The 16,514-nt window shown below is 38.4% G+C and overlaps 1 protein-coding gene across 2 annotated transcripts in view; it reads left to right on the plus strand.

Annotated features, from left to right (window-relative positions):
* The window catches only part of ARHGAP15 (Rho GTPase activating protein 15), a 604,592-nt gene that overhangs the window by 9,165 nt on the left and 578,913 nt on the right, over positions 1-16,514 (plus strand). The window lies entirely within an intron of this gene.

Below are 16,514 nucleotides of genomic sequence, written 5' to 3' on the forward strand. Positions count from 1 at the left end.
ACTACAAATAAAGAAAATATAAAATATCTCATTAATATTTTTGCATTTAATATATGCTGAAATTCTTAAATTTTGACAAACTGAATTAAATAAAATACATTATTAAAATTCATTTCACCTCCCTCATTTTACTCATCCAATGTAGCTACCAGAATTTTAAATTACATGTGTGGCTCACATTCTGTTTTTGTTGGATGTCATGGCTCGACTATCTTCTTTTCTTACTAGACTCTCTAACATTCTTATCCATTCTCATGATTTAAATTTAATCCCTAAAATATGGTCCTTAAATTCCTATCTTCTGCCTTGGCCTCACTCCCAAAATTGCTCCTGATTGCTAATTGTCATTTTGTTTTGTTTTGATTTTGATTCTTTTTATTTCAGCATATTACATTTGTCTTTTTATTGTTTTTTTTTTTTTTTTTTTTTTTTTTTTTTGAGACAGAATCTCACTCTGTTCCCCCTGCTAGAGTGCCGCCATGGCATCAGCCTAGCTCACAGCAACCTCAAATTCCTGGGCTCAAGCAATCCTGCTGCCTCAGCCTCCCAAGTAGCTGGGACTACAGGCATGTGCCACCATGCCTGGCTAATTTTTTCTATTTTGGGTAGAGACAGGGTCTCACTCTTGCTCAGGCTGGTCTCAAACTCTTGAGGTCAAAGGATCCTCCCGCCTCAGCCTCCCAGAGTGCTAGGATTATAGGCGTGAGCCACCACACCCGGCCAGTAACCTAAACATTTGTACCCCACCCAAGTCGGAGCTTCAAGTGGGTCCAACCCCCTGATGGTGCCCACGCACCCTTTAGGTGTGAATATATTCCCTCCTCCTTTAGGTGTGAATATATTCCCTCCTCCGCCCTCCCATCTTCCTGACACCCAATGAATAGTATTACTATATATGCACTTAAGTGTTGATCAGTTAATACCAATTTGATGGTGAGTACATGTGGTGCTTGTTTTTCCATTCTTAGGATACATCACTTAGTAGAATGGGTTCCAGCTCTATCCAAGATAATACAAGAGGTGCTAGATCACCATTGTTTTTTGTGGCTGAGTAGAACTCCATGGTATACATATACCACATTTTATTAATCCACTCATGTATTGATGGGCACTTGGGTTGTTTCCACTCCAATTGTCATTTGATACCTCTTCTAGGATGTCCCATCAAGTGGTTTAAACTAAATATGTTCCAAGTTAAATCCACGACCTCCCCTACAGAACTTTTTTCATCCTCCTCCTAGTTTCAGTTAAGATACCTCTACTGTTGAAATCACCTAAACAAGTAATCTTGGAATCTCCATGGACTCTTCCATATCATTTATTCCATATATCTGATCAATTGTCATGTTTTAGCAGCATCCATTCCTTTCCATTTGCACTTACTGTCATAGTTACTAATTGATCATCTATTATGTCTTGTCTAGACCATGGCAAAAAAGTCTTACTTGCTTTCATATTACTATTTCTCTTACCCCTTTATTTTGCTTATTAAAGATGTATTTTATATCTTCAGGGTGATGATTGGGTTTAAGTTAATTAATACAAGCAAGAATGTCTACCATCTATTTATATTCTATTTAGGGTTCTAAAAGTGACTTTGCATACGTTATTTTACTTGATCATTCCAGCAAGCCAGTGAGAAAAGCAGGAGCTTTTAATAGACTTAATCGAAGAAGGCAATGAAGCATGAAGAAATTCAATTGTGTGAGGATGCACAAGGATTAGAACGCATTTCAGGTGTAAGCATTAGAACATCTTTTTCTCAAATTTCAGTCCAGAACTTTTTTTCTGCCTTATAGAGATAGTAAAGGTATTAAAAGCAAAATCCAAAGTTCAAACCTGGGCTCCACCACTTGCTAGATATTATATATGTTATTTTGGGCAAGCCACTTAATCTTTCTGAGACTGAGTTTTCTCATCTGTAAAATGGGGTATTTCCTCATGAGGAAAAAAAAGAAAATAATGCATGTAAAGAACTTTGCCTAGTTCGGGGCACGTAATGATTACTTTAAAATGGTTAAATGTAGTGGGAATAATAATGGTAATAGTAATTGCTTTTTATCAGGTTGTCTTGAATCAAATAGTGACCACTTTTCTCCTCACCATGATATAAAAATCATGCTAGCATAATTTTGGTTTATTTCAATTCTAAGCATTATGATAAGATTATGAAACTCATCAAAAGCAATTTCTTGCTATTAGTTTCATTTCCTCAATACAGCTGTGTGGGGGAGGATAGTAAAGCTGTATGAGGGAGAGGGAGGAAGATCTAACTCTTTTCTTGTTTGTTTACCAGTTTTGGGTTGATATGGAAATTTTTCATCAAGCAGCTCAAGATGTGTCCTTGCCAAAAATACCCTTTAATTTGGAAAGATTCATAGTTTTGCACAGAACAATTAAGAATAGGTAGTCAGCCATTGACTCTTAGAACTGAAATTCTAAGAGAAATTAAAATGAAGCAAAGAAAAACTATCAACACAAGGAGAGAGAAAAAAGCAGAATTCTCTTCATTCACTTCTTTTTTTTCATTTTAACTATAATTTTTGCCTAGGGTAGCAAGGTGGTAATGTAGATGGTCCATGAGGCAGATACACTGGAGTCCTAGTAAAATGAGTCTGAGAAGGAAAAATAGGAAAAAAAATTCTAAGTCCAGAATATATGTTTCTGATCTAGTTGAGATGTTTCTTTTTGCTTTGTTTTATTTTTCCCCTGGGGAAAGCCAGCTCAGGATTTCATGTTTGGAGTTTGAATGAATATGCCGATCTCAGTCCTAATTCTGAAAGAAAATTGGTATTAGGGCATCCAATTAATGAGTGCAAGGTGTGGCCATAGGGAATCCAAGTGCTGTCAAATGCTGGGGAGACAAGCAGTTGTGGTGTTGTCCCTGGAGAGCCTGCTAGATCCTATGGCCACCTGGCACTGGGCTTTAGGTTGGAAGTCTGGCTTTAGGAAAGGGGCTTAGCAAATGGCAAGTAGGTTCAGGGTGGGAATCCAGCTGGACAGGAAAACTGGAGAGTAGTCAACATGGCAGATGGGTAGAGAGTACACCTTGGGCAGGGATGGGGGAAGGTGAGATGCGGGGATTGTTCTGACTTCCCTGACCACCATGCACTAGATCCTGGCTCCATCTGGCAGCTGTAGATGGGGAGAGGTAGGGAGGAAACACAGGAACCGAGCACTTGAGACTGGGAATCACAACCGTTCTAATGATGACGGCAAACCTGAACTTGTTGGCAATGGTCATGGTACAAGGAAAGTTAAAGGAAGGACCTTCAGACAAGGACCAAATGTCTGTAATGTTCTAGGTACAGCACAGAGCCACAAAACTGACAAATAAATGTCTGACTTTTAAGGAGCCTACAGCTAATTTGGGCAGGAGAGACACACAGCTCAAATAGAGAACAGAAAACAATACCAGTCAGGATATAATTATCAGCCCAAATATAATAGGAACAGGAAAGGAGGCCAGAGAAGAGCAGGGGGGAAAAGGCGGGGGGACTAGCTTAGCCAGAGCAAAGAGCACAGCTCAGTATCTGGTTCTGTTCTCCATTGCCAATCCTACAAGCTTAGATTTAAAAATAATAGAATATTGAAAATGATATTGACTTATATGTAGCATAAAATCCACTGCACCCGTACATAAGAAGAGCATTGTTGGAGTCACAGTCACCACTGCCCCCAGTCCAGTCAGGATATTTATACAAGAGAAGTGGGTAGGAGAGGACCTGTGGACCAGAAGATGTCTAAAGGATGTCCTTTCTAAAGGCATCTTCTCTAGATGCCTTGTCTAAAGGACATGGAAGCTGTCCACCTCCTGCTCACTATTGCCATGCACATGAGGACCAATTTGCTACATCTTGTGATTTTTCAAAAGAACACATAGAGACATACACCTTTTTTCAGTTTTTTTTTTTTTTTTTTAAATAACAACCCTCATTTTTCAATTGGAAACTGATTCAAAACATTCTAAAACATTGTTCAGGCCCAACAGCATATGTCTGTGGGTTGAATTTGGTTGGCAGTCTGCCGGTTTTCCACCTCTTCTTGAATTTATAGCTGCTCCTAGGAACGCAGGAGCAGAGGGTAATGATTAGAGAGAACTAGAATCCTCCAAATAACTTCTGTATATACAATAAATCCTAATAAATGCTGAGAGACTGACTAGAGTATTAGATTATTCTTGTAAAAAAAAAAAAAGCATCCATTTATGTATAGCTTCTTCATTTAGGTCCTTGTTTTGTCTGTCTAGCTTTCATGACTGGGCTCATTTTCCTAACTTGAAAGAACAAACCTTCTTCTGCTGCCAACCCTCACCAAAGCATCTTTTTGAAATCATTAAAAGATGTCTCCAAAAGTTTAACTTGACTAAGTAATTGTGAATATACCAATCTTCGCATTGACTGACATTTTTGAATCTCATGCAATAGGGAATGAAATATCTATCCTTGTATGGGCACACTGTTGTAGGGGAGGTGTGAGAGAGGTTTGTGTACCTTGCGTGGTCATAATAATAGTGGCAACCATTTAAATGCACACACACGTATGCGTGCTCACATACACACACAAACACAAAATCCACTGGTGTACAAGATGGTGAAATGTAGCTGGGGTTTGGTTGCATCACCATTTCATCACATATGTTATCTGTTAATGGATTAGATCTCTTAACTCTCAGAAGTAGTTATGACAAAGGATATAAGCAAATAAAGCAAGACAGATAGAAAAAAAATACAGTTCAATAATTTTTAAATTAAATAGATACATTCTGATAACCATTTTAAGACCTTAAATATTTTTGCATTCTCTTTTTTATTTTAATGTGCCCATGCAAACATTTTATATTTTGCTTTGGGAAGAGCCTAAATTTAGACAGATCTTTGGCTATACTAATTCAAATTACAGTAGCAGTCCATTAACTGGAACCCATTAAGTAGATAATACAACTAACTATCTCCTCCTCTACCTCTCAGCTCAGGGGAGGCCTGGGAACTCTACTTTGAGGAAGAGGAAGCAAAACTGAACTTGTTTATATGAGGTATCTAGTTTCCCCCGCACCCCAAAAGAACTCTTGGATTAAATTTCCTGACAATATGGCTGAAGCTCTTCAAGGGACTAAAGGCATGAAGAGAACCTTCAGTTACTCAGCTTAGAAAGAACAGGATATATTTTAAGATATACACTGAACATAGTCTATTCCAGTATCCTCAACAAGAAGAACTGAAAAATTCAGTCAAAAACTTCCAATTTAATCAATGCAAACTGGCAAATATTTTTTTCACTATTTTGGTAATTTTGGTTTCTTGAAAGGAAGCCTGCAGAAACAATGTTTTAAAGAAATTTTTGCTCTCAGAACACTTCCTTTGGTCTTAAACAAGAACTTTTTCCCAAGTTTAAATTAATGCTGTTTTACTCATACTTACCAAGTTCATGATATAAACAAGCAAACAAAAAATAGCAAAGCACTTACACTCAAGTTTTACAATAGATCCATATTGCCTGTGTTACAATTTCTTAGGTTTGTTTTTTTTTTCGATCTAAAAGGATTCATTTTGCAGCAATATTTAGGACTAGATGTGTGTTCTAAATAGCTAAAAATCCTATTTTAATTAATCTCAAATAGGATATCTATAGCATTATTTTTATGTACCTATGTGTCTATGTATCTATTTACTTACCTACTTAGCTACCTACTAACTACCTCTCAGGATTTCCTGCTGTGAACCATACCACTCCCCCTCACCAGCATGTTCTAAAGGGAACTTTCATTCCCAGAAAACATAATTAGAGCAAAAATATGAAAAAAAATGAACATAGTAGCAATGGGCAGTAAAAATAAGAAGACACTGTAGTAACTAGTAACAGCTTTAGAACAATGCAGATATAAAATAAAAAGTAAATTATCAAAACCTTTATAAAAAATAACAACAACAACAACAACAACAAACCAGTGTGCAATTGAATCTCTGAGGAGTGAGGGCCACATATGCAGTTAGTTTCTCAGTACCTCCTCAGTCTTCCTTAATGGGAATTATTTGTGGTAGGTGCGGCTAAGTCTGAATGTTCAATAAGCTCCTCACACATTGACCATTGAGAATCATGCTCTATAGCTTTCTTCCTCCTCACTGCTAGAGCCATCTGCTCATTTTTAACTGAAGTTTAGTTATTTCTAACTCCTAGGAGAAATCTTAGCCTAATCCAGGTCATCTATAACTAATTCCAGTAGAATGGGGTTCTGTGGGTTCAACAACCAAGTATAACAGGTGATCTTGGTTTGGGTGCTGGGCTTCTGATAGGCACATCAAGTGCATTCCCACCTTATTTACAAGTCCCAGCACTTCAGCGGGTCACCTCTTCTTCATTGGGAATTTACTTTGTCCCTGACCACAACTTCCTCTACTGGTAACCTGGTCATTCATTGCCTCATTCCCTTGCTGGGATTGAGGTTCTACCTTTCTATTGCCAATCTTTCTTGTGGGTAATTGAGCTATATATGAAGAAGTATCCAATATTGAGAACTGTGCCACTTAGCAACAAACCTCCTACTTGATAATAATCTGCAAATCTGAACTTTTCTGCTTTGCCTCTCTCAGATTATCAATGGCTGTTTCAACCCACCTGTTACACAACTCTTCCTGTTCAACTTGTATCCCTGTTGCCGATGCTTACCCGGACTGTGAAGAGAGATCTATGTAGTTACTGAACACTGTCAGTACCTTTTAGATTGCACCTCTTGTCAATACTTCTGGCTTGGAGAATTCTCTAGCAACTGGTCACTTCAGTTCCTGGTCCTTTCTTACCTCAAGAGATCAGGAGAGACAACAGGTCTTTCCAATTAAAAAAAAAAATATATATATATATATATATATTCCATATGAAAAGAAAGTCACCCTTCCCTCACACTAAACACAAAAATAATTTCCAGATGAATCACAGATCTAAAAATTAAATTTAAAACAACAAATCATTTAGAGAAATACATGGGAATAGTATTTGAGGCCTTGAATCAGGCAAAGGTTTTTTAAGAGGAGAAAAAAAAAAGCACTAATCATAAAAGGAAACAATGAATTGGACAATATTGAAATTAAGAACTTCTATTAATGAAAACATGACACTAAAAGAGAGAAAAAGTACCCTCCCCAAGTGGAAAAAAGATAATTATTGCAACATATATGTATCGAATATGACTTTTATCCAGAATATTTAAACAACTACAAGTCAATAAGAAAAGAACAGACAACTTAATAGAAAAACAAGTAAAACTCTTGCACAGGCACTTCACAAAAGAATATTGCATAGTAATCATCCACACAAATAAAAATTTTAGTGAAATAAGCCCAGGAAGAAAAAGTACACACTTTCGGATTTCATTTATATGAAGTTCAAAAATAGGCAGAACTAAAAAGATAGAATAATGGTTATCTTTGTTGGGCTGCCCCAACAAAGTAGGTAGTGACTTAGACAGAGCTTCAGGGGGCTTCAGGGGTGGTGATAGTGTTATATGTCTTAGTTTGGATATAATTACTTGCAGTTCTTGGTTTGGCTATAATTACATGAGTGTGTTCAGTTTTTGACAATTCATTCAATGTTATACACAAATACAAATGCTATACACAAATACATGCACACACACAAACACACATACACACAAGCTATTTAAAATGCATTTTACTCATAGATTATTGAGCAGGAGAGAACTGATTTTTAAATGCATTAAAAGAGATATTCTGAAAAAAAATTTATTTTAATGATATAGTCATTGTCCTTCACAACAATAGACTATGACATTACTATCCCATCATTAGACATGCCCTTTTGGCACTGAAATTCAATCTAATCAATTCAGAGTTTGGAGACATGAGCATTAGGGAAAGACTAATAGATATAACAACAAATTTGCTAAATAGAACAAATGTCAGCCATATTTGACTACTGTCAATTATTGTTACTGTTAATTACTGTCGGGCACTAATTACGCAATATGTAACTTCCACATATTTGAACTCTGAGCAGGCCAAGATAGAGATACCCTGGTAAAACTGCAACCAATGGGTGATTAGATTTAATCTGCTTGTTAAAAGGATTTTGCAACTGAATGAAACCTTTTAGGATAAAAACACCGTAGAACAAGAAATCTCATAAAACAGAAACAATCACAGGTTAAAATTTACTTCTTGCACTTGGTACTCTTCCAACAAAGAACAGAAAATTAGGCCTGTCCCAGAGAGGGTCTGAGACCCCGTTAGTTTTGTCCGTGTTTTCAGACACTGTAGCTGCTGAGCAACTTGTTCTGCAGCTGATATTTTCTCCTTAAGTGACATTTCATCATTAGTGCCCTAAGATAGTCACCCTGTTTTCCCTTAATTGATACTTGTACCCAAGAGGCGGAAAATGGCTCAGCATTTCTTGCTAGATTAGGTCAAAACTGACAGAGGAAACAGAGAGAAGATTGCATTACTTATGCCCCTTAAGGTTCTCCTCTGTATCTAAGGAGATTGCCATTTCATCAAATTTCTTATGCTCCCTCAATGTAATTACAATGGCACAGGCATTTTGTTCCTATTTGCTTTTCAATTTTTTTTACTACCTGCCTGAGCATCGGAGGGAAATTCAGAAGCAGTTCCACTAATCTTCAGTTTATTTTTCTTCTATCTGTTTAATTAGATGCAATTTTACCCTGGGACCTCTTTTTTTTCTTAAGTGCTTTATTTAGTCACTGCTGTCAAGTCTTTACCTTTCTTTCCATTTGATTGGTGACCAGAAGCATTAAACATGTACCTGGATGTTCAAAGTGAGATTCCTAAAATTCTGGATTTTTTTTTGTCCAGATCACAGGACGTTTTCATCAGATTAACGTTTACAAATAGATGCTGTGGTATTTATTCTGATTTAAAGTTAATTAAGAGGCATCCCATGTGCATGCTATGTATTCATTTTGCAGCCTTAATGGTGTGGTTGTGGATCATTCTTGCAGACTTCTTTTCATCAAATCTTTTGGGAAGGGATTATACCTTTAAAAAATCATCAAATTTCCCCAGGATCTGTAAGACAAAACCCCAACTCTTTAACAAGAACGACAAGGTTCTCCTAATCGAGCCCTAATAAACCACAGCTTTCCCACCTAGCCACCAAAGCTGTATCATTTGATGTGAATATTCACTCCTTTCTTCCTTAAGTCTTATGCTCTGAGCCTGCACTGCCCTTGATACAGCAGTGCCTAACCTCTTTGGCACCAGGGACTGGTTTCATGGAAGACAATTTTTCCAGGGGGGGTGAAGGGGGTAGGGATGGCAGGAGGATGGTTTGGGGATGATTCAAGCACATTACATTTGTTGTGCCGTCAGACGTCTCTGCTAATGACAATCTGTATTTGCAGCCACTTCCCAGCACCAGCATGGTCACCTCAGCCCCACTTCAGATCATCAGGCATTAGATTCTCACAAGGAGTGGGCAACCTAGATCTTTGCATGCGCAGTTTACAGTAGAGTTTGTGCTCCTATGAGAATGTAATGCCCCCGTTGATCTGACAGGAGGCGGAGCTTATGTGGTGACACAAGTGATGGGGATTGGCTATAAATACAGATGACACTTTGCTCGCTTGTCTGCTACTCACCTCCTGCTGTGCGGCCAAGTCCCTAACAAGCCACAGACTGAGATCAGTCTGCAGATCCTGGGGTTGGGGACCTCAGCCTTTTTATCCCCTCTGTGCCTTTTGGAGTCCCATTTATCATACAACATCCAGGCCTAACATCACCTTCACCTTGAAATCCACCCCATCCCATTCTCCATTGCACTCTTGTCAGATTGCATGGTAGCCTAGCATGCTCATGTCTAACTCAACTGCAGTGTTCTTAATAATTTTTTTTTCAGAAACCATGGGATGTAGCAGCAAGTCTGCATCTCAGAGTAGCAGCTCAATTAATATTCGAAGTATAAAATCAGCTGTCTTGCTCCCAATAGGATGGAGTTTAAAAGGATAAGGTGCCCAGGGTATCGGGGATGGCAAGAGGATACCAAGAGCTAAAAAGATCAAGGTTTCCTACCACACACATACTTTCAAAATCTATTTTCCTTATCATTTTCACCTTTTAGGATGGCCGTGTGCAATGACAATAACTATTGCAGTCCACCATGCACCTGACTTGCCAGACTTTGTCAGTAAATGCAGCATATGCCCACAGATTCCCTGATATAAGTTAAATAAATGCAAAGCCTCATTATCATATTTCCTGTATATAACACCTGCCCCGTCAAAGACAATGTTACCCAATGGGGTGGCTGCAGTCAGATTCCTTTACCGTGATCTTCCTTTCTCATTATATTCGACATTTTTGAAACTGAGTTTTATTGCACTCTCTCAGCTTATAGAAGTGGTCTGGGGAAATTAGACTTAATAGAGATGTAGAAGTCACAGGAAGAAAAAGGAAAGGAAAGCGAACTGGAAGGAAACCGAAATTAAAATGTTATTTCGGTAAATGGCTGCTGTGGTGGAGACGACAAACAATTGCAATGCAAGTTAATTACTGACCTGTCAAGAAAGTGTGATACGAAGGTTGTGCCACACATTACTGGAGCTACCAGGGCCACAAGTCGTTTCCACAGGGGAACAAACAGACTTTGTTCTACCACAGATCGACATAAGATCTTTCCAGGGGATAGAAATGAATTTCTCAGAGAAATAATATTTGTCTGTGGAGTTGACATGAGCTTTTAGCAGGCCTGGGGAAATGGCTTTTCTCATTCATACAGGGAAAGGAATGGGGTCAGGTTGCCACAGAAGGTTCCTGTGGGTTTGGGCAGAGGGGACTTTGGCTCTTCTTGGTGGTCGGGGCAGCCAGGCAGCCCCCTTTCCTCACAGTGCACACCCGGGCTAACACCCATGAAATAGGAATCCCCTGGCAGTACCGTCAGGGTTGCCTTTAAACGATTTTCCTCCCAAAACCCTCAGCGGAAACCCACATCTCGAAAGAGAGTCCTTCTATTTAGAGAAAGACTATCAAGCACCTCACAAAATCTGAAACTCAGAAGAGACTATTCTCGAAACAGATGACCCTGCTCAACTCCAAGACCATGATAAATGTGGTCATTTTTTTTTCCTAATGTAAAGGAAACGTAAGAGTTATTCTACAATGAAAACATGATATTCTTCACATTTTTCGAAATGTATATGAAGCTCCAAGCATACTTTAATATTGGCCTCAGAATGCATGAAAAGCATCATTTCTTTCTACCTCTAACTTAACAATAAAATATGCATAGTTCATTGGCTCTTAGCAATACTAGCAAGGGTGAGTTATACATATTTTTTAAATAAGAAATTTTGTCAAAGACATTTTCCCATTGGTTTGCTTTGCTAAACTAAACACACTAGCATTAGCTAGTTTATGGAAACTAGTTAGGATCTAGAACAAACTATTTTTTTCCCATTTATATATTTAGAAAACATTTATTAAGTCTCTACCATTATGTCAGGAAGTACAGGAACATTTAAAAACATTTAAATGGAAAGACTTACATGATATATATCTAATATGGGTGCCTGTGGTCGTTTTATCTGCCAGATTTCCTTAGCAATTCTTGTCACCTTATTTTTCCTTATTTTCCACTTGACCTGGGGGTCTATGAATAAACCCAGGGTGTTTGGGGGTGCAGGCCCTGGGTGCTGTCCTACGATTACTTTGAACAGGCTGTGGCATCTTGGGGAAGATGTGCAGAATTCTGAGCTTCAATTATCTCTATTCTGCATCATAAAGACTATATCATAGTGCCTACTCAGTTCTTCCTAGCTCAAACATCTCTTAATATACTTTTACTTTTAATGCTGCTGATATGAAAGAGATGTCAAAAATAAACTTTCTAACTCAAAAGGGCAAGCTGCTGAGCCTTCGTGTAATTAACAGGGTGCGACAAATAATTGGCAGAGCAGCTATGAAATTTGTGATTAGATGCTCACTCCTGTTTGTGTGTTTGCAGTACAAGTGGGGAAATCGAGCCCAGAATACCACCGAATTCGGCAGAGCCAACGTGTATGTGGCTCTTAAGAAGTGCATTCTCATTACTGCTTCCTGTTTTTCAAACAGGATTGAAAGTGGAACTAGTGCAACATCATGATGTATTCTTGCTCTTCTCTTAGCACATATAAAACCAGGAAGTCTAGAGAAATAGTGAGGCCAGTCCTAAGTGATTTACATTTCAATTTATAACTGAGGAATATTTATTTGGGGAGTTTTGTAAAATCAATAGATATCTTAGACACATGCAAAATGAACCAGTTCTTCGATATTTTCATTAGTCATTCACCAATGCTCTGCATGCCTCCTGTAAGAACATAAATGCATAAGGCATCAATGTTTTCTCTAACAAAATTTAATAACAAATAATGAGGATGACATGAGAGGATGACATGTTCTAGGAAGAACAAGGAGAATACTGAACAGGCATGTAGATCAAATAAAACCTAAAGTTAATATAACTTGTAGTTAACAACGTGCCTGATGTTACCAAGTTACATAGAAATAAGCATTAACAGATATTATTGATTTTACAATCTACTAAATCTAGAAAATTGAGGGTAATCGAGGAACGAGAAGATGGGCGGAACAACAGGATGTGATGTAAAATAGTGCTGGAATAATAATGCAGAAAGACTCACAAAATTAGAGCTCCTCATTCCCTTTTAAAGTAAAACCTGAAATCAAAATCAATACAGATATTCCTGAAAGCACAACCACTCCTAGGGGCTGGGAGCCAAGTCAAGATGGACCCTGGGGTATGAGGGTTTCTTTAGAGTTAAGGTTGAACAGGTTGTGCCATGGGATTTGTTCCCCTAGAAACTTATTTCATAAAGACTCAAGATCAGTCAGAAATCAGACCACCGGGGCAGGGCCATCACACCACGCAACCCTAGGAGGCACCATTTGCAAAAATGCAGTGTTGATATCCCAGAGAATGTAGTCACAAGTGCTACCTCCTCTGAATTTACATAAACGGTGGACTGATCCACACTCTTCTACTCTAAGATATCTCTCCCATGGACCCAGAAGAATTTCAAGTTTGAGATTCAAATAAATGCTTCCTTGGAAATCAAGGGGAAGTCTGACTAATCATTTATATCATTATGTTAAGTAGTCTATTTTTCTTTTTTTTTTCTTTTTTGTTTTAGGCTTGTGTCCATGCCTTTATGTTAAGTAGTCTAATCATCCCCCTCCCACGCACATTTAAATGATTCACCGAGAGGATATGTGTTTTAGAGGACATAGTTAAGGAAAAATGGATGATTTCAGAAATTTCGACTGAGGATGAGATGAGGCCTGAGTGGGTGCTGCGGGGGGGGGGGGGAGGCTTTGGCAGCCAAAATATTACAAGGATTGTAGGGTGCCTGGTAGAGGATCAAAGAGTGTTAGGATTTAGGCCAGGGGACAATGGAAAGTTGAAAGAGAATAAATAGAAAAGGTCTATTAAGTGGGACTTTATTAAGAGGGACCCAAATACACTTGGTATGAGAGGATCCTAACACGGTAAATGAGAACAAATCATCTCTGAACCCACAAGTACAGCAGACACGAGTACCACAGCCACTGGGACAGCTGTCCTTTCAGTCTTGTCAGATTTCCATTCTCCATCCTCCGTCTGTCCATCCTCCTGCACCTCCCTCTGCCCTGAAGTGTGGTCCTGCTTCCCTCTCAATCATCTCAGTTCTCAATTCACCGTAGAAGACATTTGTGCAATGCGTACACCAAGGAAAGCCCGCATTCTCTCCCCCAGAGTGTCTAGAATTCCAGCCCCTCGCAGCACCGGTCGGGTGAGAAGGGAGAGGGCTGGGGGTCAGCCATTCAGCCAGATGGTAGGCGAGCGAGATGCTCAGACTCAGTCACAGAGGGGTCAAATGCCAGCTTTCCTATGAAATCCATCATGTCTTTTTTTTCCTGGAGCTTCCCTTGTACTTTACGTCCCCTTCATGGCCATTTTGATGTCTATTTTATAAAATCACTGTTAGCTGCACTTCTTTGCATTGCTGAGCCCTTTGCCAGAACTGCCCATGCTGCCCTGACAGCGCCTGCAAAATCCATCTTCTCTTGCAGACTTCTCTCTCTCTACCTCCTAGTCCCACCTGAGGTGGATACTGTCGCCCCCGCTCCCCACCCGGGCACAGCCCTGTTCTCATTGAACTATTGATTGCTTCTCTGTTGCCCTCACCAAAGTCTAGGGCACTTGGTAAACAAAGATTATCTCCAATCTCTAAGATGACGTCTGCTGCTTAGAAAAATCTCAACAAATGTCAAAATAGTATTTTTTTTCTGCTGATATGCATCATCAAGAAGAGCTTTGGTGTCATTTTTTCATATTCTTTTCAGAGCAATGTAATGCTCTGCAAAATTAGAAATCCCCAAATGTTTAAAAACTATGAGGACCTTTATGACATCGTATCAAGTGAATGGCATTGTGGAACAAAGTCCGTGGGAAGCTGAGAGCAAGCAGAGTGCTGGGGGATAGCAACAGAACGTGAAGATGGGGTCAGATGGAAAAGAAAGTGATGGCTAGAGGAGAGAAAGAGTGAAGATATTAAATGATATTAACACTGGGGTAGGGGGAGAGAAAGATCTGGGAAAGGAAGATCTTGAAAATGCTTTCTGCAGCCTGTCCCTGCGAAAAACAGAGGTGGGGAAGCCAGAGAAGAGGCTTTTTATATAATCTAGCCTTTTGACAGTAACACAGAACTAGACAAATTATGGGTTGATTGTGAAGTCAATACAAGAATGCAAATTTTGATTTGACACTGAAGTTTCTGCCGCTTTGGAGGAAGTAACGCATCCTATAAATGGCACAGGGCTGGGCTATGTAAATACGGTGGTCTGACGCTCTTGATCAGATGGTAACTTCAGCCTGAGTGATTCCCCCCCACCAGTGTTGCAAACACACAATCCTATTCCAATAGATTCAAACTATTATAAATAATATGGACGTCAAGCCTTGAGTGCACTTTGGGGAGAACTCAGAGGAGGAAAGATTCTTCTAGAAAAAGATAAGATTTTCTTTTTTAAAATACTTTAAGTTTTTATTTCATACTCATTGAAAGAATTATTTTATTCTCAGTTAGGTAATTTTTATAATACATTACTCATGTAGGCAAGTAAAATTGAAAATCAGTGCAAAATAAATTGGTTAAGAAATTCCTAAAATGACTTTCCTATAAACCAACTTTGTGAATTATAACTGAAGTACCATAAAGTGCTAGTAAAGTGTACAATTTGTTCATTTTTAATATATGTATGTGCTTGTGAAACCATCATCACAATCAAGATAACAACTATATCCATCACCCCCAAAAGTTTCCTTGTATTTAGTATCATCCACCTTTACCTCCACCCTCACTGATCAGCTTTCTGTCACCACATTAGTTTGTATTTTTAAGAATCTTGTTTGAGTGAAATTATATAATAAGTCTTCTTTCTTTTCACTGGCTTCTTTCACTCAGCAGAATGAATTTGCAATTTGTCTATGTGGTTGTATGCACCAATAGTTTCTTCCTTTTTATTATTTCTTGTTTTCATTATGTAGATAAACTAAAATTTGTCTATCTATTCACTTATTGATGGGCATATGGATCTTCTTTTTGGAATCAAATACGTGTTCCTCTACCTCTTCCTGCCAATATATTTGGGAAACTTACTAGTCTCTCTGATCTTCATTTTTCTCTTTTTAAAAATATGGGTTTAATGTCTATTTCATAGGAGTTTTGTAAGGGCCAGACATTGAGAATATTGCTTAGAACATAGTAAATACTCAATATTAACTTCTTTTTTAAGTTGTCATTCAATTGCCTTACTGGTATTAATTATGAAGTAACAATTTTCTTCCTATTAAAGTGATTTTTTAAAAATTTACATTAGTATGCACCTAGCTTGGCCATTACAATGATTCTAGTCCCATTATCTGTCCAACAAATATGAGGGTACCTATACAATTGGCTCCTTAAAATGTGATTCTTCTTTGGGGTTATATTGACTTTGATAGCTGACTAGTCACAGTTTTGTCCAATGTGCACACATGCCCAGTGCCTGCTGTGGGGTCTCCATCTAAGTAAGGCTTGGGGACAGAGATCAGGCTAGAAGGACTTCTGCTTTTGCAAGGTTGAGAACTGTGCTTGTATTGTAACCCTTCTATTTGCAATGAGTTCAGTTGAGGGATTTAGAGGGAGGGGCAGTTGAAGATGATTATACAATTGAGAAAGCTACTAAAGCTTTCCCAGCACACCTGCTGATGCTACCACAGTGAGGTTCTCTTCCTTTTCTTTTTCCCAATTATATTTTTTCTCATGTTTGCTCCTTTTAAAGTGTCCACATTATATTTTCTTTTTTAAACCAGACCCCTTCTATTAAAATAAATAAATGGTCCTGATTTTCTCTTTCTTCCTATTTTTTATAGATATTATGTCCAACTTAGCTAACAAATCTAGTTCAGTTGGCAGATGGCAGTGGACAAAGGAATTTTAATTTTCTCCTGTGGATATTGTGAGT

Source organism: Microcebus murinus, chromosome 8, assembly GCF_040939455.1.
Source record: "Microcebus murinus isolate Inina chromosome 8, M.murinus_Inina_mat1.0, whole genome shotgun sequence".
Lineage (NCBI taxonomy): Eukaryota > Metazoa > Chordata > Mammalia > Primates > Cheirogaleidae > Microcebus > Microcebus murinus.